Raw genomic sequence first — 15,647 nt, forward strand, 5'->3', positions numbered from 1 at the left:
GCTGTATCTTTCATGCACTGCTGTGCTAGAAACACATCCCCGTGTTCAAAGTTAGGGATTTCATTGCATTCCGCTGATTTATTTCTGATACTGATCATGATCAAGATAAAAATTACTCTGAGTTCCACATCTTCCAAATATGATATTTTATTAAAATAAAAAAATACGGTTTTTCACGACATTGTTTAATTGCAACTAGAGGGCGCTGTTGTTCGATTTCTTTGATTGTTAAATTTTTTAAATCAAAAATTTATTTAAGTAAATTTTGTAAATTCAATTTCATCTATAAAAATTTTATCTAAAATTTTAAGGTTTGTTTGACATTTTTTGAAGATTCAGAACACACTCTTCAGTTTTCGAAAATATTAATTTTTTGTAACTAGCTTTGTGCCGTTTGTGTCTGAGAGTTTGCTTCATCAACGGAAGAGGTTCGCACGCGCCATTTTCATTCAGTTTAAATATTCGATTTAAGTAATTAATTCCTTCTTTCTTTTATATTAAAAAGAAAATGAGTACCTCAGCTAACGCCACAGAAGTCGAAAATAACTCAGTTGGAAAAGAAAAGGGAGCCGGAGATAAATCCGAATCTTTGAAAAGACCGGTGTCTGAGGTAAGCTTAACAAGCTTGGCTTTATATTAAGCACTACTTTCGGCGGGCTTTGATAGATAAGTTGTAAAGTGATAAAATGTAATCAGTTAATATTGTTAGTTTATGTCAATCTAACCAAATACCAAAGCAGTGAGCGTACAATAGCTAATTTTATTTCTTCTGTTTAACATGATAATTACAATTCTTTTGTGTGTAGCCATTGTTGCAAATTTTACTATCTCTTAAAAGAATCTATTAATCATATCAAAATTGATGTTTCTTAAATTTATTCGATTAAATATGAATGATTAGGTAACTTTGAATAAAAGCAGCTTCGTTATTTTGTGTACTTTTTTGTTATGAGATGTTGAAAAATTTTGCTCACGTGCTCGTGCTTTTATTGATGTTATGACCTTTGTTTTATTTTTTGAGCACTTTTCTTTACATTAATTTAGTAATATTAATCATATTTAAATATCGCGAAATTTACTTCTAAAATATTAATGCTGTATAATGTAAGTTGAAGGTCGTTACGTATTCCACAAATATGGCTACCTTTGGTATCGGCATTTTGTATTCAGGGGATCATCTCCAAAGTACACTAACTCATTTGCGTTTTGCAAATTTCTTAATTTATCTTAAATATACTCTGATGTTCAAATTCTTTTTAGGTTAAGAAAAAAGTTCTATTATAAGAATTACCTGGTGATGTTGCGAACTATTGGCGTTATTATAGTTTTTAATAGTGGTGTAATAAGCAATTAATGCATGACCCCTAAATGTTACCGTCGTTATCTATTTGCCGGTTTGCCGCGCTTTACTAATGGCCGAAAGTTAATGTTAAGTTTCAGGGCGAACTTATTTTCTCCGAGTAAACGGCACGATGATTTGTCGAATATTTTAAACTTTTTCTTAATACAAAAAATAGTGCTTTTGTGTGATTATTTAAAATTGTTAATTGTATTTGTTTCACATTAAGAAAAAAATTTCTTGCTATAACTTACAAACTTATCATTACTATATTAATGTTTTGATTTCTTAATACATTTTATGGGAAAAGTGTCTTTTTATTTTAAATTCTGTTTAATTTGGAGAAAATTAAGTTCAATTAGCTCATTAAGTTGAATAAATTTGACTGGTGCCACAGGCATTTCAATGAAGAAAAAAAAACATTTTATATCCAGAGAATTTAATGACTCATAATTAGAAAGTGGAAGATGTAAATTTAAGGTTAAAGACAGCTTTACTTGGATTCTGAACTAAACTGTATTATTACAACAGAAATTCAGAGAAAAATAATGGCAAGCAATAGATGCCTCAATGTATTACAAAAATATTAAAAATCGTATTTAATTTTGAGAAAGCAAAAATTCTACCAAAGTAACCTAGCTTGCATATAAATGTGGATCTAGGAAATACCCAGTTGTTGCAAGTAAGAATACTGTCTATAAGTTTTTTTTTTTAATTACAAATCTTTGTACTAGTACTAATTTGCTTTGCTATGTTTGATTACCTGTAAATTAATTTACTCTATTAAATATATTCTTATTTTAAAACATAACTTTATAATTTTTTGTAGAATTTCCTCTTTTTATTGGGGGATTTCTGTATCATTGTCTGTGGCAGAATAATCTCCTAGACTTGACAACTTTTAAACAGCGGCCCATGAGAAACTTAAAATAAAATCGCAGAAAGGGACTTGTTCTAACTATCGAATGGTTTATATTATCAAATAGTAAAATATAAATAAAAATTATAATACTCGTGTGGTTTATATAGTGTTTGTAACATCAATTAACTGATTATGCTAATATAAATATATAGTTAACAATAATTCCTTATATTAAAATTTATGTTTACATATTTTAAATTTAAAAGAAAAACTTCTCTTATAAATGTGTTAATGACATGTTCATATTTTTTCTATTTGAGTGAGTTCTAATCAAATTTATTATTGCATTGCAAAGCTTTAAGTACATCTTTTGTTAGCATATAGTTCCATGTTTATATATATTTAGCCTGTCCTTCAAATTGACAATGGTTTATAGAAGCAATTCCAAGATACAAAGGATAACATAATGAAAAATAAATATTTAATACTATCACCTTCATTAACACGCTTTTTTATTTACTATCTTCGATATCAGAAATTTTTATTTTTCATATGTATTTTAATAATAGTAAAGTTATAAACATTTTAATTTAGCCAGTATTTGTAACATCTGTCATGAGCTTTTATCTATTTGCCATTTTTTTATCTCATTTCCTGGATCTTTACAATGAATGTTTCCTATTAATTAGAAGTTTGTTATGACTCAGGAGATAGAGTTCGCCTTCCAATGAGGCGAACCGGGTTCGAATCCCAGCCAATACGAATTCTGCTTCCGGCTTGCACCGACCACAGTGCTGACGTGAAATATCCTCAGTGGTAGACGGATCATGGGTCAAAGTCACCTTGCCGTCAGGCTAACCGTGGAAGGTTCTCATGGTCTTCCTCTCTGTGTAACGTAAATGCGGGTTGGCTCCATCAAAAAGTCCTTCACGAAAGCAAATTTCTCCCATTACTCGATCCAGGAGTTCTCTTGTCTTCTGGATTGGGTTCAAAATTACAAGGCTACGAAATTGAACATTAGTAGTCATAAATCCATAAAATAGGGTCAGCTGTTCAGCAACGGTTATAAAATAAAATTAATTTAAAAAGTCTCATTATTGCATAGAAAAGTAGGCTGACTTGTAAAATATACACGATTTCGAATTGCCGAGGAATAAAATTCAATTTTACACTTTTTCCTGCCAATACAAATGATATATGAACTTGCATTTACAACGTGATTTAAGATCATGCTTCTTGTTTTCATGATTTTATATCATACTGCATATTCACACCATTTAAAAGCCACTATTATGATTCGCTTTCAAGTGACTTAAAATTTATACATCAAAAACAGGGGTCTGTCCAGGCCGAATTTACTACCTTTTAGCGGTACCTTCACAAATTCAATTTTAGAAAAACGGTAGTTTCACAAAATACTTTCTCTTAAAATTTTATTTTTGTATCCTTTAAGAAATGATAAATCCATATTTTTGTGTTGATTTTTTAATATAATTTTTCACAAGTTATGTCTAAATTTTCACAAAATAGGTACCTCTGAGAAAAACCTAGACCAACCCCTGTAAATGCATATTCACACTTTTAAAATGGATCAGCGAGGCTCTTATTCCCCAGATTTTAAAATCAAACAAAGATTCGTGTGCTTTTAAAATGACACATTACGATTCAGATTCACACAATTTTAAACAAATCTTTTATTGTTATTTTATTATTGTTGTCTTTTATTGTACTGTAGATAAGTGCTTCCTACACAAACTTTCTTCTTGCTCAAATATCTGATATTTTTTATTTATTTTTTCCAATTATTTAAAAAGTGATTTTGCACATAATGTTTTTGGATTTCTAACTTTAGGTTTTTATCAAACTCATCCCTGTGAAATAAACAAATTTAAAATTCTATTAAAATTAAAAATTTTATAAAGGAAAAAATTGATTTTTCTGACAAATTGAAGTGATGGAAATGTTGTAGCTAGTTAATCAATGCCTGCAGAAGGTTTTTCACTTTAAAATGTTTTACTTGATGTTCTTTTTATGTAATGTCAGTCACATTTTATCTTTTCACTTTAAATAAAAACATTTATAATTTTCACGCCATTTTCTTATGTGTATAATACTAGGCTATTGAAAAATGGTAAGTTATCTAATTTTCTTTAAAGAGATAATTAAAATATTTATCAACGAAAAAAAAATTAAGAATAAAAAATCTATCAAACTGAATCTCAGTCACTATCCAATTAATTGCCCATTGAAGCAATTACCATATGAAAAAGAACTTCAGTTATGTGATTTCTTAAATTATTTGAAGAGTTTTTTTTTCCTCAGACGCTTTCTTTTCAACAGAAATTTATTAAAAGCTGTAAAATGTTATTTAAAAAATTAAAATCGGTGTATAGATTTAAAAATACTTTAAAAAAAAAAAAAATTTGATTTGTTTTAAAAATTTGATTTTCTTAAGTGATAATCACTTAATGCTTTGAAAGTAAATTTGTAAGATAAAGTATGTAATTTTGAGCATTAAATAATTATCTTCTTTTTAAATCTAGGTTAATGATTCAGGAAAAGATGAATCCAAACAGAAATTACAGAAAGTAAGTTATATTCTGTTATTTTCATGTAGTTTATTAATTATTCTTTTTCTTTCTAAATGTGAAGAAAATATTCTTCAAAGAAGAGAAAATTCTCTTAAGAATGAAATTTTAAAGAATATTTTTTTCCTCATTTATTTAAAAATATATCACACTTGTATACACAAGTGTGATTTATATGAATATATGGTGTGTGAGATATGTAATTCTTTTATCATTTTCAAATAGATAACATATTTAGGTATACTTACCAGATGGTAGATAATTTGAACTTCTGTTTATCAATTAAAAGCGTGTGTTTGTTATGATTTTATTTTCTACCTTTGATAGCTGAATTCTTAAGAATAATTCTAAATTGGGATAATATCATTTTTGCTGAGTGAATTGCGTTTTATAATTATTCTTAAATCAAAATGAATTCTTTTGCAATTGTTTTTAAAAAACCAATTTTCCTGCCCCATTAAAGATAGTCCAAAATTTATTTCGATAACTAATTTTTTAGATATAATCTACTCTTGTAAATTTTCATCTTTCTTTTTTCCTGGTCTCATCTTCTGAATTTTAGAAGAAAGCTTCATTTTAGTTTTTGAATTATAGTTAATTTATCTTAATATCTCGAATGTAATGTATTAAAATTTTATGAAAATGATCAAATGTATTGATTATATTTTTGTTTATATTTAAAATGTAAATTTTTTCCTTCATATTCTGAGTTTATGATTCGTATTCAATAATTAGTTTAATGCTTTGAAGACAATTTTCAAGAAATATTTCTTATTTCAACTGTATAGCTATGTATAATTTTGTGATTGAAGATGTTATACAGTTAATAGTAATTTTAAGTTATTTATTTGATAAATGCTATTCATACACAATATGAATAAGGCAACATTATGGGAAAAATATTTTAAGTTTTGGCTTAAATTTTTTTTTTTTTCTCAACTTAACCATTATAATCATTTGGGACTTTGAAAAATATAAATTTTTTGTACTAGATTTAACTTTATAACTGAATGTTACAATTTTAAATAGTAAATTGAATCTTGTATTTTTAACTTCAATTTTTAATTCATTTTTATTTTTCTCTTTGCAGACAGACAAAGGTGAGATTGATTCTATGAGAAAAATTCTTGACATGAAAATTAAGTATCTTTTTAAAATCAAATGTTTTGATAAGACATTTCTTTTTGAGCCTTGTTCTTTAATAAAATCATCCTTTTATGCAGCATCTGGCATACAATATTATTGGAAAGTCAGTTCTCCAAAACTGAGCTTTTGGAGACTGCTTCAGGTTTCATTTCCATTCAGGTTCCATGCCATTCGAAAACAGAATCTTGTTTATTGCAGTTTAATTTTATGATTAAGAATATTTTAAAGTATAGTGTTTGTTTTTGGTGCTAAAAGCGGAGCTTCGGATAAACTTCAACGTGTGACTGGAAAATAAATTCTTGTGTTTTTAGACTTAATGAACTGTAGCAGACACAGAAATATAAAATTTGTAATCTAAAGACTAATTCCAAAATAGCAAACATTTGCCATCAAAATTAAAAATTTGCCATAAGCCAACATATAATAGAATGTTTTTTCCTTTTTTAAAATTCTTGTTTTAATGAGTAGCAATTTTGTTGCAAATTCTTAATTATAATAGAAGACTTACTTCATCAATGTTACATATTTGTCTACAATTGGATTGATTAAATTTCCGTGTGTCAATCATTTTTTTCTCTCTCTTTTGCAGTTAACGCAATTACTTTTCTCATATATTTTAAATTTCGATATTAGTATTTCAAAATTTGTATCGTGCATTTGAGTAATCATTTTGCGGTTTGCTTGAATACCATCATAAGTACCCTCTGTCGTACTATAGCAACCATGCTGTGATTCAATAATTTTATCTGCTATAAATGCTATGTATTTACTCAATTTTCCTCTTTTTTTTATCAAGAAAAATCCTTAAATTTATATGATACACAAAAAAGTTTTGATGATGATACCACTGTTTTTTTTTTTTTTCAATGAACTTTTAAAATTATTGGTACTGATATTCTTATGGTTTTTTGCATTCCAATATTTTCATACAATATTAAGAAATGAGAATTGCACATTTGAGTAGTTACTTTCTTGGGCTAAATCCATTCAGCAGTGTTTTCTTTTTTTTACTTTTGGACCACTACCGGTGTTGATTTTAACATAATTTTCTAAAATCCCAATAGTATTATGTTACGGAAAATTTACCTCCAATACTCACTATTTAATGCAATGATTCTATGCTTTTTTTTATCAATAATTCTGCAGTTATCACTGTGTACTTATTTTTGTATATTTTTTGAAATCTGTGTATTTTTATTAAAATATTATTTATTGTAACATGCTAATGGAAATGCGACGGAATCCTGTAATTTTGTTTTATTTCCATAGACCCTTAATCCCTTTTTTTCGGATGCAATGACTACTTGCTAAGTGCAAAATGATGAAAATATGATTCCGATAATTATGTCTTTCAGCAGTCACATGTCGCAATTATCTGCTGTTAAATGATAAAAAACTGGAATGATAAAAGAAATTTGGTGCTGGGTTGAAGAACTCGGTGTCTTGAGACCATTAAATTTTAGCTGGCAGTTGAATTAGGAGTATAAAAACAAATTCATTAAAAGGAATTATTGACAAATTTTTTGGTTTTCTAATTTTTCTAAAAGCTTGCAACTATGTATAAAAAGAGCTAACTTTGGTCTTATTTTATTCAGTTTTTGATGACATTTTATAAATTGCATGTTTAATAACTGTTCAAAACTAATTATAAATTTTTCGGCAATTTTTTTTTTTATTGAAGTTTTAGCAAAGTGTCTAATTTCTGGTTAAGATCCCAATGAAATTGTAAAAGAGAAACCTTTTTCAGTAGTCGTACATCCTGTCATAGCATAAATAAGCTCTCTTTTACTTTTTTTTCTTCCTTTTAATGTTTCCTCTTAAAATAACTGGTTTTTACTGAGCGATTTGTCACTGTTTAACTTGAGAACATTTTTTTATAATACTAAACTATGTTATATATTTCATAAAAGGTTGTTCAAATTTGAACAAAATGACTCAATTTTATTCTTGGTTAAGTTATAGCTGAATATATATATACTTTCAAAAGTGTATAACTCTGAAACAAGTGGTTCAAAAGGCAGAAAATTGATATATTTTTCTAAAATCCATTTTGCTGACTCTATGATATACTCAATGAATGGACAACTTTTAGTTGATGTAATGTGAAATCACTCTAGTTGGAGTAAGTGATTGTTTTGATTCAAATTTAGTTGAAGAAATATTAGAGCTAAATAAAATGTAAGTTAAGTGCTGAAGCTAAACAAATAATCAGTACCTTAGCAATTCTCATTGCTAATAAGTTTGGTAGAACATTTGCTGTTTGCAAATTAAAGTTATGCTGTTTACTATTTGCTGTTACTCTAAACAAATAAAGCACTTTGTATAATACTGATGAGATTTTGGCAACCAAAATTTTTAATAGGAAATGTGAAATGGATAAAATAAACATCTCTTAATGAAATTTTATCAGCTTTGAAATAATTAGGAAGATAATGTGGTATATAATTTATTCTAGCCAAGCATTAAATTTTAAGTTAGATTTCAGCTTAAGAATTGTTGTTAGACATCCCCCTGGAGAAGGAAAGCCTAGACCAGATCCAGAAGGCCCTGTCGTGTCAGTTCCTCATATATCTGCAGAAAGTCCCGATCAACCAGCAGCTGCTTAAAGGAAGCACCAAGGCAAAAAAAAGGTGATCAGGAATTGCAGGTTGTGAGTAGGAACGAGGTTGGAAAGTACTCTCTCCATTTTGAAACCCCAAACACTTAAGATGGCCACTACAAAATCTGGCCATGGCCAATTGCAAAGGCCGTGGGCCGAAACATGTTAATGATAGGCTAGGGCGGTTGCCAACATACCACTGATGGGATGGAGTACAGCGCCACACTGGAAGCAAACGATGTTTTTCCAGGGAGTGGATCTCAGTGGGAGTAAAACTGTTCAAACAGTCCATAGGAAGAGCACAGTGGCTGTCAGCTTAAGATAAAGATCTATTTTTCAAATTTTTTTTTTTTCTGTAAAAAGAAATTGAAGCTTTAATAATTAGTTACAGAAAGAATTAATATCAGGAATAAATTCTATAAAGCAAGGTCCGGTTTTTTGTGCTAGAATTACTTTTTATTTCAAGTTCATTTGATTTGGCGTCTGAATTAAAAATCTTGGGCTACTTGTGTTATAGGTTAAAGTAATATTTTTTTGTTTTAAATTGTTATAGAAAATGGGGAATCAGAACACAAAGAAGATGAAGTAGATGATGAAGACAGCAAAGATGAGGATGATGATGTTGGTCCTGAGGGAGAAGGAGATGATTTTGATGAAGAGGAAGGAGATGAAGAATGTGGCGATGAAGATGGAGAAGATGAGGATGACGATGAGGCATAAACACCTGATTTTTCACAAATTATAAATTCATTTTCCCATTCATAACATTATGTAAACACAATTTTTTTCACTTTTATTGACATGTACAAAATCAGCACATTTTGTATTGAAATTTTTTCGTAATGCATTTTCTAAAATGTTATTTATTTGAAACAGATGTAATTTTGAAATGTTTTTAGACAAATATTGTGAGGACATTGGCCATTCCTAGTTAAAGGTAATAACTATCATATTTACCATAACTAATTCAGTTTAACCGCCTTCTTATGTGTGAAGGAATATAAACCTGAATACGTTTAGTTAATGACCTCCGTTTTTTGACTGTATGTATGGCTATCAAGCGTAACTACTCCATTGGTGACAAGTATATGTATCATTCTCCTTTTTTTTTATTTAAAAGTGTGAAAGGGTCAGTGTAGTATGCATTATTACTCATAGTTTTTCTCATTCATTCTGTTTTTTTTACCGTGTCGTTTGTGTGGTCGAGACATGATTATATAGCAAAGCAGAGAAAGTTTTCTCTTAGATTTGATCTCTTGTAGTTACGTTGCAGGATTTTTTTTTATATATATAAATCAATTTGTAAGTGTTACTGTTTCTCTAATGTTACCTGATACAAACAGTATTTAATAAAATGGGAGTAAATTTTGTACAATGATTTTATTTTTACCAGTTTATAAAAAATTAATGGAATTTACTGTTTTTAACATAAATTGACCTGCAACAATCTTAGTGTACATCAGGATTTAAGTTTTTTTTGTAGACCTTTTTCTCTGCTGTGTTTCAAATTTATCTGTCTTACTATAATCGCCTGTTTTTGGTGAAATAAAATGGGTACTTAAGACTGAATCTCTTTCTTTATATGTTTCATACACATTTCAACAAAAACACATTGACACAGTTTTGATTTCCTTATTAAATTCAAATAAGTTTATTTGCTTGGTAAACTCTGTCAATTCTCATAATTAGTTTATTTATTTGGGTATAAATTCAGATTGTAAATTGCATGTTGCTTTCATGGTGTTGGTGACTTTCTGCTTTATTGGAATTATCTTGAAGTAAGTAGTTAAGCTGCATTTTATCTTTAAATTTTTGCCTCTTTTTTCTAAATAAAATTTTAAATCAAAGAACATTGAATGATTTTTTATTTTACATGTCCTAATGTTCTTTAAGCATAGATTTAGTCAAATGAGCTATAGGGCAGGGTTCGTACAGACTCCTTATACTCCTTAGAAACTCCTTGGAAATAAAAAAGTCCCCGAGGAGTACTTAGAACTACTTAGATTTCCAAATTAGTCCTTAGAAACTCCTTAGATTATTGTGTTGCATAGATGAACTTACTAATTCTGCTGATGAATTTGCTGTCAAAATCTAATAATTCAAGAAAAATTTTAAAAGAAAAAAAATTTAATTGCAAGAGTTAGATGAAAAAAAATAACTGCAAATAATTTTAATTCTACATGTTACAAGCAAACTTAATTAATGATTTACTGTGATTTTTTTTTGTTTGTATAAAATGCCCTAGATTTTCTTATGTATTCAAATTTAAAAATATAAGATTGGTAGGTTTTTATGTTTATCTTTAACATCTATACTATGTACTTCAACGAGATTTATTAAAATATTTGAAACTGGAAAATATATTTATGTGGGAAAGTGATAACTTCATTTATTTTTCTTGATGAAGTTTGACAAAGTCAAAATTTATATCAAAAGGGTTAGAAAAAAATATCTTATGCAAAATATACATTTTTGCAAGTTCTTTATAATAAACTGCTTTTTAATTTGGGGAAGAAAAAAAAACTCTCGTTATCTTTTACGCCAAGTTTTAAAATATTGGATTTCTTCTGATCTCTGTATGAACCCTGGCTATAGGATTTGACATTTTTCACCTCATTGGAGCCTATCTAAATTTGGTTGCTTAAATTTTGAAATCAGATAATGTAGATGTTTGTTGAGGGGTTTTCCATTTTTCACTATTGACTATAAATTAGTTTTAAATGAGGTATCTGAGTTAAAAATCTGAACTTAGTAAGTAAATTGTTAAAAAGAGACTGCATTTTTGCTCCCTAAAAGGCAAGCCTTGTACATATTTTTGTACCTTCTAAATTTCCTTTCGAAAAATTTTGCTCTCTTTGAGCTTTTGCAGATGTAAAATTTTCAATCTATCTTTCTGAAATGGAGGCATTTTTACCTTAGAAGTAAGTTTTAGTAGCCTAACCTGTTTCAATTTTAGTATTTAAGCTAATAGGAAAATTGCTTTTCTTTTTTGAATCAGGTATGTAGGTAGTTATTATTTACCATTTTGTTTGTAATCTGACTAATTTTTTTTAAAGGTAAGCTTTTCAGCTTTATTACAGTTCACACTTTATCAATGCCTTTTTCTATTGATTGTCTCATTCTGGTTGTATTGAATGGAAACTCTTGCTTGTTTTCATTTTTTCCATTGTTTGCTTCCTTTGGGGAATTGATGTTAGAGTAGGTAGCATGACTGCTAAATCTACTGGATTTTGCCAGTTTCCACTGGGTTAATAAAAATTTCCCTAACATTGAGTAAGTTTCATTTAAAAAAATCCTATTGAGATGCTTGCTTGAATATTTAAATAAGTATTACTAATACATAATAAAGCAAGCCTCATTTACAAGATTCAGTTAACTATCTTTGATTTAAATTACTATTCAAAATAATGAATAAACATAATGCGTTAAGATTACTTAATGTGAATTCGTAGCAACAATTATCATGAAATTTATATTGTAAAATCTACTGGATTTCTTTTCATCTGTGTAAGTTTTTATTGCTGAAATATGGCAGTATATCATTAAATCGGGACTTTTCACAGATTGGGAGCTGAAGCTAAAAATTTATCACTCGGTTAATCGACGATCGTATTAAGAAATATCCCACAAAAACACTGAGCGAAAAAAAAGACAGCGTTGCGAAATTGCTTGTAAACAATCTTCGGAAGAGAAAACTGAAAGTTTCAATCTGTTAAAGGGCTGCACAAATCTTATGGAAATTTTTGAATTTATCACCAACACACATTTGGAATTAAATTTTCAGCCAATTAGATATTACTTTCGCAAGATTTGTGTGGTGTCCTTTCATCTGAAAACTTATGCCTGAGAAAGGTGCGATCGTATAAATTTTTTTAAATATTTTTTATAACCAAAATTACAGGCGATCGCAACACTCGAAAACGCTGGTTTCATGCCTTTGCCCCTTCCCTCATCAATTTAAATTTCCTTTCTTTTAGAACTATGTTTAATGTAGTTTTTAGTTCCATAATATAATAAAAAATCAAGACAGAAACTAGCGTACTGAATTACTTTGGGATTCAACATTTTACTCTGTTTACGCACTCAAAAAATATTAAAAAAAAATTTTTTTTTAATGTATGATTTTCTTAATTATTAGAATTTTTTTTTAAATAAATTAATTTTTTTACCATTTTTATGAAAATAGGTTCAGTATTTCTTTAAGGAAATGACTAAAAAAAATTTATAATTTTGGAAGGTAGATACGAGTATTCGCGATCCTACCGCAGAATAATCGCTAGTCTTGATAACTTCCGGGCAGTGTCCCACTAGAAACTTAAAAAAAAAAAAAAATCTGAAGAACCACCACACAGGGCAAACCTCTACACTTTTTTTTTTGCTTTTGCAAGTTTAAAATCCATTGGGCGAAAGTAGTTGGCACGGAAATATTACCGAAGTGTTGAATAAAACATTGAAAACCCCGCTTTTTGCGTATTTAATGGAAACAATCGTGAAAAGAGAAAATTGTGGACTTTCGCAAACAATGAAAAAAGCATTTTTAAGGGCTTAAAAAAGAAAATTCTTCAAAACACTACGCAACCTGCTTTTTGTAATGATTAGGGAACTCCAAATTATTGATGGTGATTTCAATTCGGTAATAAATTCTGCTTTTCCGTCAGGAACCAATTATGTTTGCATTGTCTTCAAGCACAGATTTGCACTTAACTTTTAAATCCTTCAGCTAGTCAAACAAATGGTGTGAATTTCGATGGACGATCTGTTTGGTAGATAAGTTATAAAACCACTGAAAAAAAAAATTTTTTTTTTCATCACCCGTTGAACTACAGTTGAAAATGATCTCCCTAGTATAAATTTGTTGTGACAATAAGTTCAGGAGAGGAAACAAAATCACACAGTTGTCAAGTACTGAGATGCAGTTATAATTTGAGCCCATTAGCTGGTCGTAATTTTGATTGGCTATAAAATTTTCTTTCGAAAAATCTAGTTAAAAGCAATAGTTCGGACGTAAAGCTATCCTGTAGATACAAGTGCTCTAACTAGTTTGCTTTTCTCCATCGTTACAGGCACAAAATGAAGTTCAGGCTGCTTTTCGAAAACTTTTTAGCAGGGATGAGATTGGCCAAAAGGCAAAAAACTGAATTTTCACACGAGTAAATCTTGCGTGATTTATAGCGAAAATACCAGTAACATATTCTCATCCAGTTTCGCTGATGTTGTAATGCCTATTAGCAATAATCGTCGATAGAAAAACTGCCACATTTATGGTAGTTCAAGAAAAAAACTTACCTTTTACAAGAATCGCTATAAAGGATTTTAAAATCGCGTGAATATGAATCACGTGAATGAAACTCGATATTGGATTTCAAAAATGTGAAAATACAAATCGTGATGCGTAATTTTCAGATCGTGTAAATACGAATTACGATGGAGAATTTGTAAATGGCGTGAATTCCAATCCAAAGCCTAATTTTTAGATCACGTGTAAATACGAAAATAGATGTTGGATATTACAACCGCAAAAACGGATTACGACATTGGATAAACTCTCATCAATACGAATTGTTACATAGAATTTTAAAATCGCCTCAATACAAATCGCGATATTGGATTTTTAAATCTCGTAAATAAGAACTGCAATGAACGATATTGAAATCGCGTGAATAAGAATCGCAACACGCAAGTTTTAAATTAGGTAAATACGAAAATCGATGTTTGATATTAAAATGCAGCGACGTCTGGATTACTATCTAGCGGACGGGTGGAAAATTTCTTATTTTCTGCTCGTAAAAGCTAATAGCTAAAATAAGTAGGTATGCGGAGGGGTTGGCAGCTACGCAGTTTGAATTTTCTATATATCTTTCGATATATTATATCTATATATCAAACTGGAAATAAATATAATTATTTTATTTCAACGATTGAATTTTCAGAAAAAGCGGAATATTTATATAAAAAAAAAAACTTTTAGAGAATCGAGAGTTTTTGATAAAAAGGCGGAAATCCGCTAAAAAGCGGGAAAATCTCGTCCCTGTTTTAGCGAATAATTTTAAAACTGCTGTGAGTTTTTAAGAGTTATTACTGCATTGCCAAGAATATTTAGATTTCAAGAAAAAGGCTTGTGGCCACTACACCAATTATGGGAATGCCGCAAAATGACTATTTAAAGAAAAGTCAGTTTCGTAAAAATGAGAGCCTTTTAACTGTTTCGTTTTCCGTGTAAGTATTTGCCTCATCTTGAGGATGATCTCCGAAGCCAGGAAAGAGGTTCAACCGGTTCTATTAGAGGACGAACTTTACTTTGAGAAAAGCAGAAACCTCTTTACACGCATCAGAACTGGTGGTGTTCGTTTATAATCAGGGCGTTGATAAGGTAAATATTTACGTTTTGGCTGGATAAGGTTAGCTTAGCTACGTCACAAAACTATAAGTTGACAAGCTGTCTATTTTTTTGTTTCAAAAAGTTCTTCAACGATGTGTGCTGGGCTTATAAGAATGTGCAAAAATTAAGAATTATTTTTTTAAATGTTTAAGTGATTTGTTCCTTCTGAAGTCCAGATAAATTCTAACTCTAATTCGAAGGCATTTAAACTAATGCTTCCCCTCCCCTTTTCTAAAAATTGCCTGAAGCTCAAATTGTTGAAAGCTGTTTTTAATTTCGAGATAGCTGAAGATCGTAGAAGCTGCAAGTCGCCAGAAGCAGTTAATAATTAAAATGAACTTTTATTTTCAAAATTAAAATAAAGTTGATTTTCTGAAAGAAAAATCGTAATTTTTATTTTAAAGTTATTAAAGCAGATGCATGTAAAGTACCCTTTTTTTTTCATAACTTGGTAAGCAAATTCTATGCCTCTATTATTATTCTTAAAAAAAAAAAAAAAATGCAGAAGGGCCTATTCACAAATATTGGGAATAGGATCGGTCCCAGCCGATATTCAAGCGCAATATGTAAGCAAAAATATTTTTGGCTTCCCCATTCATTAAGTATAATAATAATAAGTACGTATAAAATAAAGTAAATTTTATTTTATAATTTTAAAAATAAACCAAAATTTATTTTTATAAAATTGCAGTATGAACTACTCATACAATGTACTTTTATTTTAAATTCTATAG

At 29.1% G+C, this 15,647-nt stretch overlaps 1 non-coding gene across 1 annotated transcript; it reads left to right on the forward strand.

Moving 5' to 3' along the window:
• Positions 1 to 387: 387 nt before the first annotated feature.
• On the forward strand, positions 388 to 4,789 carry LOC107452787 (uncharacterized). The gene is made up of 2 exons (XR_011636744.1): positions 388 to 610; positions 4,745 to 4,789. It is a non-coding gene; the product is annotated as an uncharacterized protein (transcript).
• Positions 4,790 to 15,647: the final 10,858 nt, after the last annotated feature.

Source organism: Parasteatoda tepidariorum, chromosome 5 (assembly GCF_043381705.1).
Source record: "Parasteatoda tepidariorum isolate YZ-2023 chromosome 5, CAS_Ptep_4.0, whole genome shotgun sequence".
Classification (NCBI taxonomy): domain Eukaryota; kingdom Metazoa; phylum Arthropoda; class Arachnida; order Araneae; family Theridiidae; genus Parasteatoda; species Parasteatoda tepidariorum.